Here is a 7414-nt window from a genome sequence, read left to right on the forward strand (position 1 = left end):
GCATACAATCCACATAGTGCAGAGTATTCTGTCTATTTTATTATTGCTGTTATTATTATATTCTTCTCTGTCCACTGGAGACAATAGCCATATACTTTGCAATGGACAGTTAAGGGTTGTCAAATAATTGGATGGACTTCTTTTTATGTCTGATCATTTACAGATTTGTTTATGCTCTAATGTTCGAGTCTTCCTGTCCTCATATACCTTCTCTAGGAAAAAAAGCACTCACACCAGCAACCACCACATTAGTATAAGTTCTTTTCTCAAGTTAATGATATGTTGTAACAGAAAACCTACTAAACTTCTACTAAACTTGGTGGTTTTACATGATTTGCAAAAATCATTTAAAACTGGACAAAACAAACCTGAAGTGATTTGTCATTTTTCTAAATAATGGTGCTTCTAGATGTTTTGTTGGGTGTCATTCTCAGACACTGTGTTTCTTTTGGAGGTTCAGAAATTGGTATGCAAATACCCAATCCCTTTTTGTATTAACCTTATTAAGATCAGTAAGCATTTCACTTTAAGCAGTAATGCTCCAAGATGGGAGAGTTGAAAGTCTGGTTTGTTTATTTCTTTCAGAACTTGAGGATCCCTATTACCTTGTGAAAAAAACAGAATGTAAATCCATCTTATCAGTAGCTATTGTACTCTGTGAAGTAGTGCAGTTAGTGTTCATTTATATTCTCTCTTAATTTTTCACCAAATTCAAATGCAGTCTCCTAAATTCACATACTCATGCTAGTTTCCAGTATTTACAATAATTTTCTTTTTCTTTTAAGGACTTCTTTTTTCTTCTGCACAGAAAACTTTGCAGAGCCACCTCAGTGAACATGAGGGACAAAGTGCTGAGGTCTCGCTCACTGTGGGGGGGGCCATCACCAACTTCTTTTTCGGTGCTGAACAAAAAGGAGGAATCACAGGATGAGAATTTTGGCAAGATGGAGCAGATCTCTGGAAGGGTTTGTTCTGGTCTTACTCATAAGTGGACCCTTCCTGTCACCCATTTATAAGTGGTTTGAGTCATTAATGCTATATTTTGTTGCTGTAATGATAGTCTAGGAATTGGTGGAAACCCTTCAAATACCGAGATCATCTTGCTGCAAGAAAGACCAAGGGATTGTAATGCCAGAATTGAAACGGAAAATTGAGGTTTGTGCAAGGTTTGAAAATTGGAAATATATTTCTGCATCCAAGGAAGAAGCGTGGCCAGTTAGGTAGAGCAGAAACAAAGCTGTGGCAGATTTCTGGATTTTATTGCTGGCTTCGTTATTGGCTGCAGTGAGACTTTATTTGTGCTTCCACTTCCTGTTTTTAAGATGAGGGCTATACTTGATAAAAAGGGTGAAAACCAGTGGCTCTGCAAGAGCTTTGTCTGATATGCAGAAAAATACAGGGATGTCTTTTGTCACTCAGCAAACTGTAACTAGCCTTTGAAGTAACTCAGATGAAGTATTAAATGCCCATATTAAAGAAATAAACAGGTTTTAAGCAAATTTTTAACAACAGCCTTTAAATATATCCTACCACTCATTCTTAATCCAGAATTCTTTTTCTTGCTGTTTGAGAAATAATTTAACCATCAAAACTTGGGAGAAAAAGCTTCAATATGTTTGTTAACTTTTCTAAAGTATCAACTTTTTACCTTTACCTGGCATATGATATGTTTTTGCTTCTCCATTGCAAGGAAAGGTGGCTAAGGAGAATTATTTGTGCAGACAGAACTTTTTTCCATATTTGTGACAAAATCTGAACATGAATTATGTGACAGGAAAATTGAGTTTAAATTTTGGGGGCTTCTTCTTAAATTTAGGGGGCATCTACAGAAGGAATAATCTTCCAAAGAACAGGGGAATGTTGTCTAGGACATTAACGAACTAGCAAAAAGAAAAACATGGTTTTGCATATGATGTTTCAGAAAATAATTCGTTGTATGGGACTTTCTCCAATTTGTAATCACTGGGAAAACTTTCTCTGGAGTCAACTGACAATTGACTAGCACCATGGAACGGACTTTTCTGACAGGAAATAAGTGTCAAATGCTGGCATTTTGCAATTGTTCACTTTCCCAGGTGCAAATGACACTGCAAGACTAGAAGATCTAAGTCTTATGAGGCTGAGCAAGTGTAACCACAATGTCTCACTGGGGCTGTTTGGCTCTGGCCTAAGGTAAGGATTGCACAGACATGGTGCAGGGGATTTAAACCTCAGATAAAAATAAGCTGTGCATGCACATTACTGGATCAATTCAAAGGTCCTGGAAGTGGCATACATGCCATACGGCACACAAGGGCCCCCTGCATTACAGGAATATGCTCGACAGCCCCATCAGATGGATTTTACCTGAGATGTTCCAGGCCGTCTTTCATGTCCCCAGCTTTTTCTCACAGTGCATTATCACCATTTCCACAGTTATCACAGTTATTGTCCTTCTGCAAGTGAACAGTGAGGCAGTTGAGTTTGTGAGACAATGTTAAATATAACCATATTTTTTTCTTGCACTGTCTAATCTTGTACCTGCTTCTTTTCCATTTTCTGACACACCCTTACTGATGCAGCTCTAGCACCATGGTGATCACAAATTTCAGGAGAGTCAGAGAGAAATTTTCATGTGCAATTACATACACTCCTTTTATTTCCACATATTCGCAGGAAAAAAAATGTATGTTCCTATTACTAGCAGCTGATTACAGTTTGCTTTTTCTTTTACTGCTAAAATAATTGCAGGGTTGGAAGAGCTGTATCTCTGTCTTGAAGAGAAAAAACAAGCTTTGGAAATGATGCTTTATGCCTCCGCAGGTGAGTTTGCTCTTTTGCAAGGTTTATTTTTCAGATCACAGGAAAGGTATTTGAGTGCTAGAATTGTCTGATTCCATGAGAACATCTTCATTTAAAAGGATATCAAGGGCTGCCTGTTAATCCACAGGCTAAAACTTAAGTAAGCAGAGGCTAATGTCTCTTTACTGGTTTAATTAACAACAATTACTTGTCTAAAGATAAGGTATTTCCAGTTAAAAGCCATTCCCTTCAACTCCAGATCAGCTGAGAATAGTTCAAATTAGTTTTAGGGTAGGGTCAAAGACCAGAATTTTAGGGGTTTGAAGTTTTTTAACTGAGAGGATCAACACATATCTGCTAAGGCAGAATCCACATCTCCTTGCAAAGAGGCAGGCCGGCATTTCCATCTGCATGAGAGGGGATTGTTTGGGGGTTTTAAACAAACGACTTAATGAAGTGCCACTGACACGCACATCTGTCCGCTGAGTATCTGGAGTCTGATCAGCCCGTGTAGTTCATTTCAGTGTCATCGGCAGGGGCATGGAGCTGGAGAAAACCAAATTTAGCACGTTACGGACCTGTATGAGATTTAGAAAACAAGTGGAAATGTGTAGGAAAAAGAACAAAAAACAGAATGAAACCAAGAGCATTTTTGTGCTCTTCTGCTGTGAGCTTTCTGCTAAGCAGTAGCACAGTCCTTCAGCTGAGGCTGGAGCTGGCAGTGCTTATGGGTCTGCCTTGCACAGCTTCTGGATATCACCGATGGGTAGCAGGGGAAGGACTCACTTCATAAAAGTGAACATATTCCATCTGGTTGGAATTTTCTTTGTTGCAACCACGAGACAGATCCCACAGAGAGTAGGCAGTCCCCCTGGCTGATCTGTGGGGTGATCTGGTGATACATGGCCAGAGAGGGATTGAAGAGACCAAGATTATGTAGCTCTGTGCTTCAGCTGCACCAGAGAGCTTCCCTCCTTCCCAAGGTCTGCAGGATCTAAGCCCTGTGGCTGCATCTACAACCATATATGTTAGGGAGATGGGAACATAACCACCTCCCTACCCTGCTCTGCTGGGCCATGTTTCTAAAGGTTTGTGCCTGCTGCAGCAGGTGTTTCTGGAGACATTTCTCCAAGAAATAATGTCAAAACCTGGAGTAAAGCTCCTGCTGTCCAGAATAGCCATGGACCAAGCAGAGCAATGATGAGGGCTATGGCTCTTTCACACTGAGCTTGTGCTAACTCTGGACTACTGGCTCGCCAAGAGCCCAAAGTAAAGGCTCACCCCACTTTTTGCTAGAGACTTGGGCCCAGAGCTTGGAAAGTCCTTAGACATTTAGTTACCATCACCTTAGTGTTTGGATGAAATGGTTTTGAAGTCTGATGTGTGTGCTGCCTAGGAGGTGAGGAAAGAGGTTCTACCATGGCACTTCATGACAACAAGGTCAGGGCTCGCAGGGCTACAAGGCACTTTTCCATATCTTACAGAGGTGAGAGGAATGCATATGTTGATGCTGGTAAGATGGAGTCTTTAATATCATATCCATCATTCAGCTAGCCAGCCACTGCTCTCTGAAGTTCTGTTTGTTCGAAGGAGAAAAAAGGGGTGTTCCTATTGCATTTGTAGTCATGCTTCCATCCTGTGTCTTGGCCACTGAAGTCCATCAGATGAGCACGTGAGGACATGGGTTCTGTTTCATGGATGCTTCACTTTAGTGTCTTTGTCTGGACCAAAATCTGCTCAGAGCACAGCAAACTATGCACTCTGTACTCCCAGTGCCAGGGAAACTCATTCCAGGTTGGCAGCACTGCCTATTCCCAGTGCACATGGTCCCAGGGAAATCTGGGGAGTCAAGGGCCTGAAGGCTTTTGACTTGTGCCCTTGTACACTTTCGTGAACACATTTTTTTTACAGTGTGGAAGCTTAAAAAAAAGGCACAGCAGAAGTTTCTTTGTCGTTTTCTACCTCAGGCTGGAAAAACACTTAAATGTTTGTACCTCTTTTTTCCCAGCTACATTGGGCAAAGCCACCAACACACGCCCACAAGTGAAAAGGGCACAATGCAGTTCTGTGACCACCTTCTCCTATCACCACTGGCCCAGAATTACCTCTGGTTGAATTCAGTCCCTGAGTGCAAATTGCAGGGTTGTGCCAGGGGTGCTGGTAGGGCTGTGACCCAGATTTTTGCACAGACATGAGTTTGCAACATGAGTGGGCAGGGGGAGTCCAACACGTGAGTGGTAGAAGAAGAGCAGCCTCTTTCCCTTCTTATTTGTGTTGAGCTTGACCACGGTCTAATGCTGTTCAGCAAAGGCCAGGCACTGGGCAGGGAAGCAGCGGCTGAATACTCTAACAAGTGGCTTGTTAGTGAGGAATGTCCTGCAGTAAGTATGGAGCAGCCTTGTCACTTCTCAGCCAACTCTCTGAGGACAATAAGGAAGGAGGACAAAATGAGTGCAGCCCTCCTGGGCCTCCCCTTAAGAGTTTAAAAGCAAAATATTGATTTTGAGTTACCCTGCTTCAACTCAGCTTCGCTCTCCTGATATTTTTATTCCCTTGTAGATTTCTGACTCCATTTGTTTTTTCAAGAAATCGCTGGTGAAGTCGTGGTGTGTCCATGTAACATTCCTGCGCCTAAAAATATGGTCAATTGACACCTTGAAGGTTTCCAGGCAACTCTAACCATTTGTGACATCTTTAGCTGCATCTCCAGTATGTTCAAAACAGATGAAGTGAATGAATTGATTTTAGCTGTATAAAACCCTTGACAAAAATCTCTTTGTAGCCATCGAGTAAGTCTCCTGATGATTTGTAGAGTATATGCTTATGCCATGAATTTGATCCTTCCCACCTCTCCACTTGTTTTTCAGCAAGCTTTGCTGTGGGCTCCCTGCTCCTGAAAAACACTGCAGCCTCCTTCCCCTGGGTTAGGGCACGAACCAGAGAGAAATGATGCTGTGCCTACCACTATAACTTCACCAGCTCAGACCTGAAACTGTGCATATAACATAAGGTACCACCCCAACAGCAGAAAGTAAGCAACTTCACTAGGTGTTTTTAATCACTGCAAGACCCAGTTTGCTGCATAAAATCAGAATTGCAGAAGTCGAAGTCAAAATGATTCTTTGATGGGCTTAAGGAGACAGCTAAAACAACAAAACCTTTCCCTCTCTCCCCAGAAAATATTTGGACATTTGCATGTGGTGAGATATGAAATAGGCTAGGAATAAATTAAGTGCAGAATCTCAGCTCCTTTAATGAAATAATCTGCTAAACTGATGTTTGTATGTAGTTCAAAGAAAATCCTTTTGAAGACATACGGCCTTTTCATTGTGTTCCATTTTGGCTCGAGTTTTGTTCTAGTAACAAAATAGATAGACAGTTGATGAACCCAATTACTTTGTTTTTTTTAAGGTTCCTCTGAGTATTTCTAACCTTAGAGATTCAGGCTTGTCCAAGCACAGAACTTGGTGTCTCGCTTTCTTCCCCTTGACAAAAAATGGAGGACTGAAGCAGAGATGGGATTATGCTGGATGCACCACTGGCAGGGCTGAAGTGCTGATCGTATCATATTGCAGAAATGTAAGATGTTCTTGGTTAATCTGGGAAAGACTCACTGAACCCAAGCAAAACAGCAAATGATTTTGCTGGAAGCAAGGGAAGAGTAAGCAAAGTGTCCGGTTTAGCTAAGTCTTTGACATACAGTGAAGAGCTGTGCCCTCACCTGGTACCCTAGGCTGACTAAACTGGTAACAACCACCCAATACCTGTAATCTGGCTTGTCTGCATGCATGTCATGAGATTTTTTCAGACACTACAGTGTCAAGCCCAGTGTTTCTCATTGAACAAGAACATTTTTTGGAAAAAAAAAATCAAATCTGAAGATAAAGTGACAAAAAGACAAGTAAGCTGATCTTCTAATAAGCTGCATGGATGGATTGCTACTTTAGGCAGAAACTGGTCAGCATCACCTTCTTTGGGGACTTTGTTTTTGTGGGAAAAGCAAACAGAACAGCCAAACTCCTCTCCAACTCTAATTTCCTTATTGAAGAGCATGAAGTTGGTTCTTATTTAGCAAATTAAATATGGGTCCCATTTCTTTCAGTGCTGCCTCATTTATTTGCCATGTGCAAGCATACTGGTAATATATATGTAGAAACCTTCTGCTCAATTGCAAATCACTGCAGAAGCTGAGGGAGGTAAATACTCAGCCCCTCCAAGACTTCTGTTGTCTAAAAACAGCAGTACAGAATAGTAAGGTGCATAGGGTACTACTTTTCCCTAGAAGTCCTTCTTCTTTTACATCTTTTGAATGATGTGACTGTAAGGCTAAGAGCATAATCTATAGAAACACTGGAACACACATATTATATAGGTAGTGATGCCAACATAAAAAAGCCACCTTCTTTTCCCTGCATATGTTGTTGACACTGCTGTTTCCAAATGGCACACCAGTAGGCAGGACCTTGCACTTTGCATACCATGGGTGTTAAGCTGCCTCTGAGACCCTGCATGGAGCAAGAGTTGCTGCCAGGAGGATCTTTCTTCTCATGGTAAGATCATACTGTCCTCCTAACTTAACACGAGCCTCCTAACTTAATTTAACTGAAAGGCCAACTGTATCCTGGGCTACATC

The 7414-nt window shown here is 41.5% G+C and overlaps 1 long non-coding RNA gene across 1 annotated transcript; it reads left to right on the forward strand.

The window, feature by feature from the left end:
* The first annotated feature begins 2129 nt into the window (after window positions 1–2129).
* Window positions 2130–6874, forward strand: LOC149917448 (uncharacterized). The gene is made up of 3 exons (XR_016467716.1): window positions 2130–2172; window positions 2731–2802; window positions 5649–6874. It is a non-coding gene; the product is annotated as an uncharacterized LOC149917448 (long non-coding RNA).
* Window positions 6875–7414: the final 540 nt, after the last annotated feature.

Source organism: Phasianus colchicus, chromosome 6, assembly GCF_987193195.1.
Source record: "Phasianus colchicus chromosome 6, bPhaCol1.hap1.1, whole genome shotgun sequence".
Taxonomy (NCBI): Eukaryota; Metazoa; Chordata; class Aves; order Galliformes; family Phasianidae; genus Phasianus; species Phasianus colchicus.